At 35.2% G+C, this 16,058-nt stretch overlaps 1 long non-coding RNA gene across 1 annotated transcript in view; it reads left to right on the top strand.

The window, feature by feature from the left end:
• LOC119471315 overlaps positions 1 to 14,372 on the top strand; it is a 113,875-nt gene extending 99,503 nt beyond the window's left edge. The window contains exons 2-3 of the long non-coding RNA XR_005200346.1: positions 13,457 to 13,531; positions 14,324 to 14,372. This is a non-coding gene — a long non-coding RNA (uncharacterized LOC119471315). The remainder of the gene's footprint in view (positions 1 to 13,456; positions 13,532 to 14,323) is intronic.
• Positions 14,373 to 16,058: the final 1,686 nt, after the last annotated feature.

Here is a 16,058-nt window from a genome sequence, read left to right as displayed (position 1 = left end):
GATACCAAAAGAAGAAAGAGAAAAATGAACAGAAGCAATATTTGAAACAATAAAGACTGAGAGTTTCCCCCAAATCAAGTGGATTGGATAAAGAAAATGTGGTATGTAAATGTAGTGTATATATATATATATATATATATATATATATATATATAAAGACACACACACACACACATACACACACATAAATACACACACACATATATGTCAAAATATAACAGATGTTAATGAGGATGTAGAAAAAAGGGAATACTTATGCCCTGTTAGTGGAAATGTTAATCAGTACAACCTCTATGGAAAACAATGTGGAGGTTTCTTAAATAACTAAAAATAGAACTACCAGTGGATCTATAAGTTTCTTCATCTAATCATCCATTAATGGACACTCAGGTTAATTTCATATATTTGTTATTTTGAATAGTGCTGTGATAAACATATGAGTACAGGTATCTTTTTGATTTAATGGTTTCTTTTCCTTTAGTTACATACCCAGTAGTGAGATTATATATCGAATGATAATTCTATTTTTAGTTCTTTGAGAATTCTCCATACTGTTTTCAACAGTACTAATTGACATTCCCACCAACAGTGTATAAACATTCGCTTTTCTCCATATCCTTGGCAAGATCTGTTAATTTTTGAGTTTTTAGTAAGAGGCATTCTGACTGGTATAACATGCTATCTCATTGTAGTTTTAATTTGTACTTCTCTGATGATAAGTGATGTAAAGCATTTTTCATAAGTTTATTGGCCATTTCTATGTCTTCTTTAAAAAAATATGTGCTTGTGTCCTTTGCTCACTTTCTAATGGAGTTGAGTCTTTTGTAATGTTATTTGAGTTTCTTTTAAATTCTGGTACTAGTCCCCTGTCAAATGCATAATTTTCAAATATTTTCTCCCACGCTGCAGGTTGTCTGTTCACTGTATTTTTGCTGTGCAGAAACTTTTTAGTTTAAGTCAGTCTCATTTGTCTGTTTTTGTTGTTGTTGTTGTTGTTGTTGCATTTGCTTTTGTGGTCGTAATTATGAATTCTTTGTCTAGACCAATGTCCAGAAAAGTTTCCCCTAGGTTTTCTTCTAGTATTTTCATAGTTTCAGGTCTTATATTTAAGTATTTGATCTATATTACATTGATTTTTGTATGTGGTGAGAGTTGGAGTCCAGTTTCATTCCTCTCCACATGGCAATCCAATTTTCCCAGCACCATTTATTGAAAATGGTGTCCTTTCCTCATTATATATTTTTACTGACTTTTTCAAAGATCAATTGACTGTAGATATGCAGCCTTAGGAAAAAATCATGATATTCACAAAGAACAAAAAACGGAGCCTTAGTAGTCAATATTCTATGCAAAAAGAACATAGAGGCATTATATTATCTGGCTTCAAATTATACTGCAAGCGTATGGTAATCAAAACAGCATGGTATTAATATTACAATAGACAAATAGATCAATGGAACAGAATAGATAAGGCAGAAGTTAAAAAAATAATAAATAAAAGACCTCAGTTGCAGAGAGGCAAAAATAAACATTACGTCTTACTTCTTAGAAATTATGAAAGCAAGAAAAAAGTGGAGTGAAATATTTGATGTTGAGAGAGAAAAACCACCAATCTAGAATTCTGTGCACTGCAAAATCATCCATCAAAAGTCAAAGAAAAATGCTTTCTTTAGATAAACAAAAATTGATAGAATCATTGTCAGTAGATTTGCCTTGTGAGAAATGTTAAAGAAAAGAACGAAAAAAAGAATATAGGTCAGAACCTCAGGTCCACATAAAGAAAAGAAAAACATTGGAGAATAAGTGAAGGTAAATAAAACTTTATTTGTCTTATTCTTGGTTGATGTAACAGCTAAAAATTTTTACAAAAAAAAGCAACAATATATACAATTATGTATGCTTATATACATGTATACAGGCATATGCCATTTTATTGCTTCTCTTTGTTGTGCTTTGAAGATATTGTGCTTTTTACAAATTGAATGTGGCAACTATGAATTGATAAGTCTATTGGCACCATTTTTCCAATAGCATATATTTTTTTGTGTGTCTCTGTCACATTTTGGCAATTCTTGGAATGCTTCAAACTTTTTCATTATTATTATGCCTGTTATTGTGATCTGTGATCCGATAACATTGATGTTACCATTGTAATTGTTTTGGGGTGTCACAAGCTGCACCATATGAGACAGTGAAGTTTCTTGATAAATGTTATATGTGCTCTAATTGTTCCATGAACTGATTATTCCCTTGTCTTGTCTCTCTCCCTCTTCTTTAGCCTCTCTATTCCCTGAGACACAACAATATTGAAATTAGGCAAATTAGTATCTTACATGGCTTCTAAGTATTTAAGTGAAAGGAGGCATTTCACATCTCCCACTTTAAGTCAAAAGTTAGAAACGATTAAGCTTAGTGAGGAAGATATGTCAGAAGCAAACGTAGGCTGAAAGCGAGGCCCCTTGTCCCAGCTAGCCAAGTAGTGAACACAAAGGAAAAGTTTTTGAAGAAAATTAAAAGCACTACTATAAAAGAATGTTTGAATGGTATGGATTGAAGGTCAAATCAGTATCAATATTTCCTTACGTGAAAGACTAGTCCACAGCAATGCCTTAACTCTCTTCATTTCTGTAAAGACTGAAAGAGGTGAGGAAGTTACAGAAGAAAATTTGTAAGCTGTCATTTATTGATTCAAGAGACTTAAGTGAGGAAGCCATCTCCGTAACATGAAAGAGCAAAGTGAAAAAATGATAATGTATGAGAGGCAAGTTATCCAGAAGATCTAGATAAGATTATTGGTGAAGGTGGGTAGACTAAACAATAGATATTCAATGCAGACAAAACAGTCTTCTACTGGAGAAAAATGCTATATAGGATTTTCATAGCTAAAGAGAAGTCAACTTGGTTTTAGAGTTTCAAAGGGCAGAATGACTCTCTCATTAGGGGCTAATGCAGTGACTTTAAGCTGAAGCCAATGTCCATTGATCATTCTAAAATTCTTAAGGCTCTTAAGAATTATGTGAAATCTACTCTGTGTTATACAAATGAAACAACAAAGACTGCACAAGAGCACATCTGTTTGGAACATGGCTTATCAAATATTTTAAGCCCACTGTTGAGACCTACTGCTCAGAAAAAAAAAAAAAAGAGTATTTTCAAAATATTATTGCTCAATTACAACGCAGCTGGAAGCTTGGATGTAGACGTGCAAAAAGATTAATGTTTTCATGCCTTCATAAGAGTCTTTTCATGCCTGCTAATATAACATACATTCAGTAGCCCAGGGATCAAAGACTAATTTTAACTTTCAAGTCTTATCATTTAAGAGATACATTTTGAAAGGCTATAGTTGTCAAAGACAGTGATTCCTCTGATAGATCTGGGCAAAGTAAATTAAAAATTTTCTGGAGTTTACCATTCCAGGAACTATTAAAAACGTGATTCATATGAGGAGGTCAAAATGTCAACATTAACAGGAGCTTGGAATAAGCTGATTCCAATCCTCATGGATGACTTTGAAGGGTTCAAAATTTTAGTGGAGGAAGTAACTGCAGATGTGGTGGAAATAGCAACAGAACTAGTTGTGGAGCCTAAATATGTGAAGCATAAATATGTGACTAAATTGCTGAAGTGGAGCCTAAATATGTGACTAAATTGCTGCAAAATTATGATCAAAGTTGAAGGGATGAGGAGTTGCTTCTCAAGGACAAGAAAAGAAAGTGGTTTCTTAATATGGAATCCATTCCTGGTGAAGATGCTGTAAACATTATTGAAATGACAACAGCAGACATAGAAAAATAGTACATCACTTTTGTTAAAGTAGCAACAGAGTTTGAGAAGATTGATTTTGAAAGAAGTTCTACTCTGGGTTAAATGGTTTAAAATGGCATTGCATGCTACAGAGAAATCTTTCATAAAGGAAAAATTAATTGACATGGCAGCTTTCATTATTGTCTTATTTTTAAAAATTGCCACAGCCACCCCAATCTACAACAACCATTACCCTGATCAGTCAGCAGCCATCAAAAATGAGGCAAGAGCTTCCACCAGGAAAATGATTATTACTCACTGAAGTCTCAGAAAATTACAAGCATTTTAAGCAATGAACTATTTTAATTAATATTTGTACATCATTTTTAGACATAGTGCTATTGCATACTTAATATAGTATAGATATGAATTTTATATGCACTCAGAAACCAAAAAATTCATGACTTGCTTTATGGTGGCATTTTTGTTACTGCAGTGATATGGAACTGAACCTACAATGTCACCAAGGTATCCCTTTATATATGCTTTTGTATGTTTATGTATACGTAAAACAAATTACAGCAATGACACAAGGGACAGAGGGAGGAATTCAAGATTTTTTTAAATTATAAGGTACTTGCATAACCCATGAAGTGGTATAATGTTATTCAAAAGTAGACCTGGCAGGGGACGGTGGCCCACACCTGTAATCTCAGCACTTTGGGAGGCCAAGGCAGGCAGATTATGAGGTCAAGGGATAAGACCATCCTGGCCAACATGGTGAAACCCTGTCTCTACTAAAAATACAGAAAATTAGCTGAGCATGGTGGCACATGCCTGTAGTCTCAGCTACATAGGAGGCTGAAGCAGGAGAATTGCTTGAACCCAAAAGGTGAAGGTTGCCGTGAGCTGAGATTGCACCACTGCATTCCAGCCTGACAACAGAGTGAGACTCCATCTCAAAAATAATAATAATTTTAAAAAAGTAGACCTGTATTAGTTGCAAAGGTATACTGTAAACTCTAGTCCAACCACTAAAAAAAAATAAAAATTATAATTAATATTTCAAGAAAAGAGAGAAAAGGGAATAATATAAAATGCATTTAAAACCACACAAAAAATATGGAAGGCAAAAACAGGAACCAAGGACAAGTAAAATAAAAAGTAAGGGGTAAAAAGTATAGTAGATATTAATCCAAATATATCAATAATTACTTCTAATATCAATGGCCTAAATGCATAAAAAAAGACAGAGATTGCCAAATTGGATAAAAAAAACAAGACCAAACTATATGTTGTCTGTAGAAAACCCACTTTAGTTATAAAGACACATATAGATAAAAAGTAAACCAAGGTATACCACGCTAACAATGATCAAAAGAAAGAGCAGTTTCAGACAGAGCTGATTTCACAGCAAGGAAAGTTGTCAGGGATAGAGGAGCATTACCTAATGATAATTGGGCAAACACTTAAAAAAGACATAGTGATTAATGTGTATATGTATGCACTTAACAATAGTGTATCAAAATACATGAGGCAAAATCTGATATAACTGTGCAGAGAAACAGATAAATTGACTACTATAGTTGGTGATTTTCACACCCTTCTGTCAGAAATGAACAGATCCAACAGGCTGAAAATAAGTAATAAGTAAGAATGGTCTAACTGAACAGCATTATTAATAAACTGTATTTAATCAACATCTATAGACCACTTTATCACAAACAGGAGATTGCCTTCTCAAGTTTACATGGAACATTCACCAAGATAGACTGCATTCTGGATAATAAAACAACACCTTAACAAGTTTAAATGAATATAAATCATACAATTTTCTGTTCTCAGATCAGTAGCATTAAACTGTAATTAATAACATAATAGCATAGAATCTATGAATTGCTTTTGGCAGTATGGCCATTTGCACAATATTGATTCTTCTTATCCATGAGCATGGAATGATTTTCAATTTGCTGTGTCCTCTCTGATTTCCTTAAGCATTGGTTTGTAGTTTTCCTTGAAGAGGCTCTTCACTTCCTTCATTAGCTATATAACTAGGTATTTTATTCTGTTTGTGGCATTTATGAATGGGAGTTCATTTATGATGTGGCTCTCTGCTTGTCTGTTTTTGGTGTATAGGAATGCTTGTGATTTCTGCCCAATAATTTTGTAGCCTGAGACTTTGCTGAAGTTGCTTATCAGCTTAATAATCTTTTGGGCTGAATCAATGGGGTCTTCTACATGTAGGATCATGTCTTCTGCAAACAAAGATAATTCAACTTCCTCTTTTCCCATTTGAATACACTTTATTTCTTTCTCTTGCCTGATTGCCCTGGCCAGAATTTCCAATATTATGTTGAATAAGAGTGGTAAGAAAGGGCATTCTTGTCTTGTGCGAGCTTTCAAGGGGAATGCTTGCAGCTTTTGCCCATTCAGTATGATATTGGCTGTGAGTCTGTCATAAATGGTTCTTATAATTTTGAGGTATAAATATCTAGTTTATTGAGAGTTTTTAACATGAAGAGATGTTGAATTTTATTGAAGGACTTTTCTGCATCTATTGAGATAATCATGTTGCTATGGTCTTTAGTTCTGTTTATCTGGTGAATTACATTTGTTGATTTGCATATGTTGAACTAACCTTGCATTCCCAGAGATGAAGCTGATTTGATTGTGGTATATAAGCTTTTTGATGTGCATCTGGAATTGGCAGTATTTTATTGAATATTTTTGCATTGATGCTCATCAGAAATATTGGCCTGAAATGATTTTTGTTTTTGTTGTTGTATCTCTGCCAGGTTTTGATATCAGGATGATGTTGGCCTCATAAAATGAGTTAGGGAGGAGTCCCTCCTTTTTATTTCAGAAGTAATAACACCTCCTCTTTGTACCTCTTGCAGAATTCAGCTGTAAATGCATCTGAATGTGGGCTTTTTTTGGTTGATAGGCTATTCAACTTCTTCCTCATTTCATCTTGGGGGGGTGTATGTGTCAAGGAATTTATCCATTTCTTCTTATTTTCCAGTTTACTTGCATAGAGGTATTTTTGCAATCTATCCATCTGAAAGGTTTTAATATTCAGAATCTATAAGAAACTTAAGCAAATTTATAAGAAAAAAACATACAACTCCATTAAAAAGTAGGCAAAGCACACGAACAGACATTTCTTAAATAAAAATAAACATGCGAACAGCCAACGAACATATGAAAGAAAGCTCAGCATCACTGATTATTAGAGAAATGCAAATCAAAACCACAATACACCATCTCACACCAGTCAGAATGAAGATTATTAAAAAGTCAAGAAACAGGCCGGGCGCGGTGGCTCACGCCTGTAATCCCAGCACTTTGGGAGGCCGAGGCAGGTGGATCACGAGGTCAAGCGATAGAGACCATCCTGGTCAACATGGTGAAACCCCGTCTCTACTAAAAACACAAAAAATTAGCTGGGCATGGTGGCGCGTGCCTGTAATCCCAGCTACTCAGGAGGCTGAGGCAGAAGAATTGCCTGAACCCAGGAGGCGGAGGTTGCGGTGAGCCGAGATCGCGCCATTGCACTCCAGCCTGGGTAACAAGAGCGAAACTCCGTCTCAAAAAAAAAAAAAAAAAAAAAAAAAAAAAAAAAAAAAAAAAAAAGTCAAGAAACAGCAGATTCTCACAGGTTGCAAAGAAAAAGGGATGCTTTTACACTGTTGGTGGGAATATAAATTAGTTCAACCATTGTGGAAGATAATGTGGTAATTCCTCAAAGATTTGGAACCAGAAATACCATTTGATGCAGCAATCCCATTATTGGGTATGTACCCAAAGGAATGTCAATCATCCTATTATGAAGACACATGCACGCACATATTCATTGCGGCACTATTCACAATAGCAAAGACCCAAATGCCCGTCGGTTATAGATCAGATAAAGAAAATGTGGTACATGTACACAATGGAATACTATGCAGTCATAAAAAATGAGAATACGTCCTTTGCAGGAACGTGGATAGAGATGGAAGCCATTATCCTCAGCAAACAACGACAGGAACAGAAAAACAAACACCACACATTTTCACTTATAAGTGGGAGATGAACAATAAGAACATTTAAACACAGGGAGGGAAACAACACTCACTGGGACCTGTCAGGAGAGGATGGGCAGTGGAGAGAGCATTAGGGCAAATAACTAATGCATGCTAGGCTTATACCTAGGTGAAGGGTTAATAGGTGTAGCAAACTTCCATGGCACACTTTTACTTATGTAACAAACATGCACATCCTGCATATATATCCCAGAACTGAAAAATAATAATAATATTGAAAAACAGATATCTGAAAAATCTCAAAATATTTGGAGATTAAACAATACACTTCTATGTAACCCATGGACCAAAGAAGACATCTCAAAGAAATTTTAAGATATTTTGAACTAAATAAGAATGAGAATACAATTTATCAAAATCTGTGGGATACAATGAAAAGAATGTTCAGAGGGACATTTATAGTATTGAATACATATTCAGAGGAAAAGAAAAATATAAAATCAATCACTTAAGCCTCCATCTTAAGAAACTATGAGAAAATGTTTAAATTAAATCCAAAGTAAGGAGAAGAAGATAAATAATAAAAATTAGAGCAGAAATCAATGAAATTGAAAAAATAAAACCAATAGAAAAAATTAACAAAACTGAAACCTGGTTCTTTGAAATCATCAATAATATTGATAAGTCGCTAGCCAAGCTAACAGAGAAAAGGGAAGGAGTGGTGGGAGAAGAGGGAGACAGAGGGAAAGAGAAAGAGAGTGAAGATACAAATTCCTAATATTGTAAGATCACTACAGATTGTATTGAAACATAAAGGCTAATAAAGAATTATTATGAACAACTCTATACCCACAGATCTTATAACCTAGATAAAATGAGCCAATTGCTTGAAGGAGATAATATGACAAAATTCATTCAAGAAAATAATAGACAATATGAGCATGGCTAATCTAGTAAATAATTTGAATCAATAATGTATTGCCTCCCAAAATAGAAACCACCATGTCCAAACTGCTTTATTCATGAATTCTACCCAACATTTAAGGAACAATTATGCCAATTTTCTGTAATCTATTCCAGAGGATGGATGCAGAAGTATTTTTGAACACAGTCAGTGACACCAGCATAACTCTAATACCAAAACAAGACAAAGACATCACAAGGAAAAAACAAACAAACACACAAACTAAAGACCTATATCACTCATGAACATACATGCAAAAATTCTCAACAAAATATTAACAAATCATATCCAACAATGTCTAAAAAAATTATACACCATGACCAAGGGTTTTATACCAGGTATGCAAAGCTGATTTAACATTCAAAATCAGATAACATAATCTGTCACATCAATGGACTAAAGAAAAGCCACAGGATTATATCAACAGATGCAGAAAAAGTATTCAACAAAATCCAACACCCACACATGGTAAAAACTCACAACAAATTAAGGAAAATATATTCACAAAAAACCCTACAGGTAACATTATATTTAATGGTAAGAAACTAGCAGCTTTTCCACTAAGTTCAGGGAGATAGCAAGGATATCTCCTCTCACCACTGCTTTCTACTATCATACCGGGTATCTGGCTAATGCAATGTGACAAGAAAAGGTAAAATTGTAAGGAAGAAATAAAACTGTCTGTGGCTACAGATGAATTGATCATCTATGTAGAAAATCCAAATAATCAAAAAACAACTCCTGGAACTAATGTGTGACTAAAGCAAGATTGCAGGATACTAGGTTAATATACAAAAATTAACCACTTTTCTACATATGAATATAGATGCAAAAAATGTACGAGTGGAATTAGAAATTAAATACAGTTTACCATTTACATTAGCACCTCCCAAAGTGAAAGACTTAGGTATAAATCTAACAAAATATGTATAAGATCTATATGAGAAAAACTGTGAAACTCTGATAAAAGGCATAAAGAAGAACTAAATAAATGTAAAGGTATACCATGTTCATGGGTAGGAAGATTTAATATTGCCAGTTCTTTTCAAGTTGATCTATAGACTTAATACAATCTCAACTTTAAAACTCAGCAAGTTATTTTATAGATCTCCATAAACTGATTGTAAGGTTCATATGGAGAGGCAGAATACCCAGAATAGCCAACACAATATTAAAGCAGAAGAACAAAGTCAGATGACTGACACTACATAACTTCAAGATTTACTATAAAGCTACAGTAGTCAAGACAACGTGTTGTTGTCAAAAGAATGGACAAGTAGATCAGTGGAACAGAAAAGAGGGCCAATAAGTTGGCCCACATAAATACAGTCAAATAATCTTTGACAAAAGAATAAAAACAAGGACAGTCTCTTCAACAAATGATGCTGGGACAATTGAACATCTACATGCAAAAAATAAATCTTAGATACATACTTAACATCTTTCATAAAAATTAACTCAAAATGGATGATCAATGTAAATTTAAAATACAAACTATAAAACTCTAGAAGATAAGCTAAAATAAAATTTAAATGATCTTGGAAATAGTAATAACTTTTTAGATAAAACACCAAAGGCATGATCCATACAACACATAATTAGTAAGTTGGACTTTATTAAAATTAAAAACTCCTCCTTTATGAAAGATGATGTCAAAAGAATTAAAGGATAAGTCACAAGCAGTGGTGACAGGTAGTTGGGGTGAGGTGCATGAGGAGGTTGGTTGGAAGTGATCAACTAGGACACAGTGACATCAGTGGCTGGAGCCAGCACTTGAGCTTGAAAGAAGGTATTAGTGGAGACTCTGGCTGTTCCTACTCTTCCCACCAATATTATTTTCTGGAGAAAACACATTCATGGTTAGTACCTTCTTCAGATGCTGACATTTGATGAATAGTTACTCTTGGTCACAAGATTTGGAAGACACACTATCCATCCTCCCAGATTTGATCTCTTTTAATATGGATCTTCTGTCTCTGTGCTTGTTTTTGAAGAGAACTTTTTGGGAAACATTTTGGATCACAATTGTTCATCCTTATCTATGCAAAGAAAGTAAAGATATTGCTGGGATTTTGAGGGGCTTTTCCTAAAAGGATTCTTATATACCTTAGAAGTGCTTGAGGAAGAGTGATAAAGGTAGCATAAACTCTTAATCTCATGGCTGTATGCACAGTCATTGTTAAAGCAAATTCCTGCATAATCTAACACTCTTGGTGTGTTAAAAAAAATAAGTTTGCAAATAAGCATATTAAGTCTACTGGTGGAGCCTGTGGCCATTAACATTTATATAAGGACTCTGAAAAACTGAAAGCCTTTCTCTAAAATCTGGAAAATGACAAGGATGCTCACCTCTAACACTATTCCATGTAGTACTTGAAGTCTTAGCTAGAGCAATCAGACAAGAGAAAGCAATAAAGACCATACAAGTTGGAAAGGAAGACATTAAATTATCCTTCTTTGCAGATATGATCTTATATCTGAAAAATTTTAAAGGCTCCACCAAAAACATATTATAACTAATACATTCTGTAAAGTTGCAGGATACAATATCAACAAACAAAACCCAGTGGCGTTTCTATATGCCAACAGTGTAGAATATAAAATAGAAACCAAGAAAGTAATCCCATTTATAATAGCCACAAATAAAATTAAATTTCTAGAAATTAACAAAGGAAGTGAAAGTTCTCTACAATGAAAAATATAAAACACTCATAAGAGAAATTAGAGGACAAAAAAATTGAAATATATTCCATGTTCATGGAGTGGAAGAATAAATATTGTTCAAATATCCAAGCTACCCAAAGCAATCTATAAATTCAATGCAATCCCTGTCAAAATGCCAATGACATTTTTTACAGATATAGAAAAACAACCTTAAAATTTATATGGAACCACAAAGGATCCAGTATAACCAAAGATATCTTGAGCAAAAATACCAAAATTGGAGGAATCATATTACCTAGCTTCAAATTATGCTACAGAATTTTATAGTTTATAGTCTTCCATTTAATTTTTTAATCTATTTTGAATTAATTTCTGTGCATGGTATAAGATACAGGTCCAATGTCTATCTTTTGCATGTGAATGTACACTTTTCCCAACATCATCTGCTGAAGGGTCTTTCCTTTTCCCACAGTTCCATCTTGACATCCTTGTTGAAGATCATTTAATCGTATATATGTAAATTTACCTGTAGCCATTTTAATCTGTTACATTGGTCTATATGTCTGTAATTACGCCAGTCCCTTATATGTATTTTTAATCACTATATCTTCATAATATGTTTTGAAGTTACAAAGTGTAAGGCCTTTTTAAAATTTTTTCTCAAATTTATTTTGGTTACTTGGGCTCTCTTATAGTTTCATATGAATTTAAGGGTGTATTTTTATTTATGCAACAAATGCCACTGAGATTTTGATAGGGATTCCACTGAAGGTTTAGATCTCTTTGGGCAGTATGGGCATTTTTCCAATATTGTCTTTCAGTCTATGAACATGGGATATCTTTTTATTTATTTGTGTCTTCTTTAATTTCTTTCAGTAATGTTTTATGGTTTTTCAGTGTAGAAGTCTTTCACTTCTTTGGTTAAGTTTATTATTAAGTATTTTATTTTTATCAATGCTATTGTAAGTAGGATTATTTTCTTAATTTTCTTTTTGGATAGTTCATTGTTAGTGTATAGCCACATAAGTAATTTTCATGGTAATTTTGGATACTGCAACATTGCTGAATTTGTTAGCTCTAAAAGGGTTTTTTTGTGGAATCTTGAGATTTTTTGTATACTAATGTAATCCACTAATAGAGATTATTTTACTTCTGACTTGAATGCCTTTTATTTCTTTGTCTTAATTGCTCTGGATAAAATTTCAAGAACTATGTAAAACAGAAGTGACACAATTGGGCATCCTTGCCTTGCTCCTGATTTGAGAGGAAAATATTTCAGTTTTTAATTATTGAGTAAGATATTAGCTATGGGCTTGTCATATATGGCTCTGAGATAGCAAGATAAAAACTAGTCCTCTCAGGTAGGCTGCCAAAGGCCAGAAATTTGGATGCTGGTTTCACCTATTTTCCTCTCCAGGACAAAGCTAAAAGTTAGAGGTTCTCTTCTACTCTTTATTCACTGAGCCAGCGGAAGGGACCATGGCCAGAGAGGGGTCTAAATCTTTGCCTTTGTTTTCAGCAGCTCTCAATCTGGCACCCTTTCCTATCAGTGTTTATTTAGTCAGGACATAGACCGGTCCTTTGGGAAGCTCCTGACAAAGTCTAAACATTGGAGACATGTTTCAGTCTTCTCTTTCCGTTCCCAGGGAGAAGCTGAGATCTGTGCATTTTCTACCAATTGTATTGCACTGAGGAAGAGGGCCTATGGTGTGTTTGCCATGAATCTTCCTATTGGCATTGGTGCAGCTGGGTTTGTGTTTGCCTGGGATGCTGGAACCTTTTAGTTGGTTTCTGAATTTCTCACAAAGGGAAATGGTCTGTATTGTTGCTGAATTAGTTTCTCCTTAGAGGAAGTAGAAGCTGGGGCTCCCTGTTCAATCATCTTGCTGATATCCATTTCATTCTTCTCAATGATGTTTGTGTAGTAGCCCACTGAATTCCTATTCTAAGATTGCCAATTATTTTCTATGTTTACCAAATGTTGTCATTCTACTATTTTCTTTAGCTTCCAGGGTGATTTCCTCACTTCTTATATTAAACCATTTGTCTTTCTTAGTTTCTGTGTCTGCTTTCTGATTCATTATCATGAATGACATCATTAATAACCATCCTCAGGAGAGAACCATGAGAGGTAAGTTCAAGATATGAAAGCCTTAAAATGTTTAATTTTGCTTTTCCTCCTGTTTAGTATCAAGTGTGGTTTAGAATTTTATATTCTAAATATGATGTCCACTGAATTTTGAAGTCATTTTTTTATTGTGTGATATTAACAAGTAATGCTGAAATAATTGTAAAGGAAGTTTTAGATTTATCTATTTGTTGTACTGAAATTTCATGCATCTAAAAGTACCCTTTTTTACATCTATTTTTTAATTTTCCTGTGGACCTTCTCTTTGGCTTTGGGATATTGACATTAAGTTATAGGTTGGTTATGAGTTGATTACTCATGACTATGAAAATTAAAATTTTAAACAGACAATGCTTTCTAAATATTTGTCTACTAGTCTGCCAAACACCCTTGTTGTTATTCAACATTGGTAATACGGAATAGATAGATTCATATATGTTCTAGCAAGTATAAGCAAGCATAAAATAAATACAAGAAATACTCTGGGAAATAAAATAAACTGTGTCTTTTGATATAATAATTCAAGATTAAATCACTGTAGTGTATTATTTAAGAATACTAAATTTACCATTCGGAAAAGGGAACAAAATTGCTCAGAAAAAAATTGAGCCATTTGCCATCCTTAAATGTGAAGAAGAGGTTTATAGTTCTTTAGTATTTATAAGAAACATTTGAAATCATATTTTTAAGTTCCAAATAGAGAGCTATTGCTTAACTTATTTTTAGCTTGCAATTAGTAGAAGAAAATATCTCATACAGAAATATTACATTGTAATCTGATTTTATCTCTTATAGAGTTTAGTAAACACATAAATCCCACAAAAATGACAACACAACATAAAAAATAAGCGTGGCTTTAAGCAAAAACACATCTGTATTACTACCCTACAACCTGGTATTCATAACTTACATAATTATGCTTCCATTTTTTTTTTCCAGGATGATAGATTAGAGGTTTTACCGAGACTCAGCCACTTGGAAATAGACAGATAATGCATAAAGGTCAACTCAGTGAGTGTTAATTCAAGAAGGAAAACAGGAATCTACTGAAGTCATGAAAAACACCCAGGAACTCAGAGAGAATGCTGGCAAACAGCCGTCATGATGGCATCTGCCTGACAAAAGTAAGTGAAGCCTCAGTATGTGAGAGATGCAGAGAGCTGCCCTCTGTGACTCACCTTTCCACTAGGGTTATGAGCAACTCAGGCCAAGGGGGAGCACTTCTTTGTTTCTCACAAACCTTGGAACTAACTTGAGGAGAGGCTTGGAGATGCCATGAGGGGAAAACAGTGTGAAAAGCTTCAGACGTTTTCCCAGACCTGGGATTGAGAGGACACCATATTTAATCTGGCTGCATAAAAAGTCAGCCATTCTTTGGCAACCTGGCAGCATTGCCACACAGGCATTTGAGTCTCAGGCCAGACACTGGATTGCCTGCTCTGGAGTTCGGTAGTGGCCTCCACAGCCAGAACTGTGGAAAGCACCTCAATAGTAGGCAATGGAACTGTACTCTTCCTTGTGACAAGTCTAGTGGGGGAAACTGCTGCAGCAGCAGTTTATCCTAGGCAGTGAAACTTGCAAGGAGGGCCAGTTTGGTGACCTGGAACCAGTCTGTGTGTGCCATTGTGGGGGTGTCCCAGCCTGCTTCCCTGAAATCATGGTGCAGTAGGGCCATCTCCACCCGACCTCTAGGCATATATCCAGGCATTTAGAGCAACTGATTGCCTGAATCATCAGCATGATCTGTCCCATCCTTCATTAACAGAGATAAAGGTGCAGTGAGGCCCTCTCCATCCCGTGCCCAGGAAGATATTCAGGCATTCAGAGCACCCAATCACCTGGTTTAGTGGCCTAAGCTGCCTTGCTGTTTCTGTGCCTAGATTGTGGTGTAGCAAGTCTTTCTTTGCTCCATGCCCAGGCAAATCTCTAGGCATCTGGAGCACCATCTCATCTTATCTAAATCAGCAGCTTGAGACACACTGTCCTTTTTGGGACAAAGATCTAGGTGCAGGGAGGTCCTCTCTGCTGTATAGTGAGGCAGATTTTCAGGTATGGAGGGCAACCTGGACTGCCCCACCCTTCCTGTGCAGAGATTCTGGTGAAAGGAGGCCCTCTCTGCTATACACCCAGGCATATCTTCAGGTATGTGGTGTACCCACTCTCATGGATTAAAGAAGTTGGGCTGCCCCTCATCCCCATGCAGAGAACTTGGGGCTGAGGTTTAAGAGCTCCATGCCTAGGCACACCTCTGAGCACTTGGTAGTCACCCACTGGATTATCCCTTACTGCTGTTGCTTCTCCCTGCTATTTGGGGGGCATAGAAGCAGACCTACATACTAATCTTGGCCCCTGCTCCCCCAAAACTAAGCAGGGAGCTAAGACCACTGTGAACCCCACAAATAAGCCCGTTGCCTGAGGTAACAGAGATCTTCTCCTGGTAAACCAGGAAAAATATATAGCCAGCCACATTGACTGCAGCCAGCGCCTCCCTGTAAGTGCCATCTTCTGGCTTGTAGGTCAAACTGCACAG

The sequence above is a fragment of the Cebus imitator genome, unplaced genomic scaffold (genome assembly GCF_001604975.1).
Source record: "Cebus imitator isolate Cc_AM_T3 unplaced genomic scaffold, Cebus_imitator-1.0 Scaffold56, whole genome shotgun sequence".
NCBI classification, from domain to species: Eukaryota; Metazoa; Chordata; class Mammalia; order Primates; family Cebidae; genus Cebus; species Cebus imitator.
This window is presented reverse-complemented; position numbering and strand designations above follow the sequence as displayed.